At 38.8% G+C, this 2,807-nt stretch overlaps 1 protein-coding gene across 2 annotated transcripts in view; it reads right to left on the reverse strand.

Annotated features, from left to right (window-relative positions):
- The window catches only part of tmed2 (transmembrane p24 trafficking protein 2), a 17,725-nt gene that overhangs the window by 5,276 nt on the left and 9,642 nt on the right, over window positions 1-2,807 (reverse strand). The gene's annotated exons all lie outside the window — the stretch shown is intronic.

Raw genomic sequence — 2,807 nt, forward strand, 5'->3', positions numbered from 1 at the left:
ATCTTCAGGAACAGGAACAGGCACAGGAACAAGTGGACAGTGTCCAGGTGATACATAATAAGTATTCCACAACAGTTGTCATTTGTAATCATCAAAATTAAACGAAATAAACATTTGAAATATATGAGTTTGTATGTAATGTATGAATATAATATACAAGTTTCACTTTTTAAATGGAATTACTGAAATAAATCTACTTTTTCATGATATTCTAATTTTATGACCAGCACCTGTAGGAGCTGAATACAGAGAGTCAGAGGCTGCAGGTAGGACAGAGGGTCTCAGGTAAGAGATGAAGGTGATGGTCAGGTGTGAAGGAAATATAAAATGTTATTTTGAGTACATTCTAGTCAGCTGTGTGAACTTAATGTAATAAATTACTGGTCTAAAGACATAATCTACAGCATGCTTAACAATTTCTTTTGACCAGTATAAAAGTGATAGGCTTATTTAACTTTTATTTGTAGGAAGTGGTAGAAATTTGTTTTCATAATTGTGATTTTCTCAGTTAAATAAAGGTCAGTAAATAAATCTGTCCATCATCCATCATTAGCTTTCTAATCAGTTCCAAACATCCACATATCGATCTTATAAATAAATGTAAAAACCTCCTCTAAGCTTGTTTGGGATAATTTGTCACATTAATTTAATTATCTGARTTATAACTGAATTTAAAAACAGGACGATGCAACTAGTTTAATGAAGAATCTGTCTCCAGTCATTAAATCAGGTCTTTATTTATGTAGGTAAAACTATCTTTAACAACCTGTTAAAATACATTAGAAATCAGGAAATAGCCTCTAATTTATTCAAAATTTTCTGGGGGAGGACCCCCAGACCACCCTCCAGTGTGTCCTTTACACACATTATAAGACTTATGTGAGAGGATAAACCAACACACCTGTGCTCCACTTGTGTGTCTGCTGTATGAAACTATGGCTGATTGTCAAACTGTATTCTTAGTGAGTTTAAAGGGCTGATAAAGTACATGGTTGAATGAAGGTGAACATAATCTCAGTTAATATGGTTTGAGTATTATTGCATCACAACAGAAACATTTAGTGTTCAGTTATCAACGAGTGCAGACAGTTAAACTGAGCACACACTGAAGACATGAACAACAGAAAAACCTGGTCACACAACTGTGGGTGCGTCAGACCCCGTCCCCCACGGTGCGTCCCCACCAACTTTCAGCACAAAGTTACGCCCTTGTGTACACCAACCATCTGACTATTGTTAGGGCCCTGATTGTCAACTATTGTTCACAAGGGACTGAGTCATACTCGCAACAGCAGCATTGAAAGAGGGAAAGAGAGGGACATCTTGACACGGAGGACCCCACCCCTATTTAATGGCTGACATTTATTCCTCACAAAAATGGCTTCCTTTACTGCTCTCGCAAACCAAAGTTCATATGGGTTGAAGACCTCAAACTGACCAGTAGTCATTCTGTATGTTGCAGGAGTTTCAGAGAAAATGAGATGTTTGTTCTCTTAAACATGACAACCCAGTGGCTGTCAAACCACAAAACAATCACGGCAAAGACTGGTTCCTCCCAAAGTTCTGGTCCCCTGGCACAAACAACAATGTTGTGTATGCTGTTAAGTAGGGTTGGGCATAATCGTATCGTGTGCAATTAATCGTCAGAAAAACATTAATCGATTATTTTTTGGCACTTGATGATTTAATACGATTAATGCCACAAGGTGGACTGACTGGAGATTTCTCCAGTCAGTCTGGTCGGTGCTCCTCTCCGCTTCAAACATGACGAACGTTAAAAAAAAGTTTCTGTAATTTACTTATCTATCAACACAATTTAAAAATTGAAGTCTGTAATTTTGACACAATTTAGAACAGATTTTTATGAAGAACAAATCTTTCCCACTAAATTGGTCATGTGAGTAGGAGGACATAAGGGTGTCCAGGGACTCCAGGGGATTAATCGTCAAATTAATCGTTATCGACCAAATACCACAATTAACCGTGATTAATTTTTTTGCCATTATTGCCAACCCTACTGTTAAGTGCCAGGAGGGCTGTGAACATTTATGTATCGGACAAAAAAAGCAGCCACTGTTCAAAAGAATGCTGCTGGAGCCCACCCGCCTCAAGGTTTGACATGTTGTGTGTTCAGAGTTGCTCTTCTGCATACTTCGGTTGTAACGAGTGGTTATTTCAGTTACTGTTGCCGTTCAGCTCGAACCAGTCTGGCCATTCTCCTCTGGCATCAACAAGGCATTTATGCCGACAGAACTGCCGCTCACTGGATATTTTCTCTTTTTCAGACCAGGTGCCAGTGGTTGTCTTTTGGACAACTGTCAAGTCAGCAGTCTTCCCCATGATTGTGTAGCCTATAGAGCTAGACTGAAAGACCATTTAAAAAGGCCATTGCAGGTGTTTTGAGGTAATTAGCTGATTAGATTGTGGCACCAGGGGCCTCATGTACAAAGACTTGCGTGGATTTCTTACTGAAACCTGACTAAGGTCAAATCCAGAAAACGGCGTACACACAAAAAAATCCAGATGTATCAAACTGTGTGTACGCCTGAATCCACGCGCATTTCTTTTGTACATCACAATGAATGTGGAACTGAGCGCAGGTAAGACACCTCCCCTGACACGCCTTCATTAACATATGTTAAACAGATGCATATTACTTCCTGCATGTGTGAAGGACATGTTTGAGTGATCGCTGCGTGATCAGAAATGATTTCTAGAGTCAGGAAAAATACGAATTTAATATAATGTGAGTGAGAAAAAAATCCTAAGATTAGGAATAAAATACACTCCTGATCAAAATCTTAAGA

The sequence above is a fragment of the Austrofundulus limnaeus genome, unplaced genomic scaffold (assembly GCF_001266775.1).
Source record: "Austrofundulus limnaeus strain Quisiro unplaced genomic scaffold, Austrofundulus_limnaeus-1.0 Scaffold332, whole genome shotgun sequence".
Lineage (NCBI taxonomy): Eukaryota > Metazoa > Chordata > Actinopteri > Cyprinodontiformes > Rivulidae > Austrofundulus > Austrofundulus limnaeus.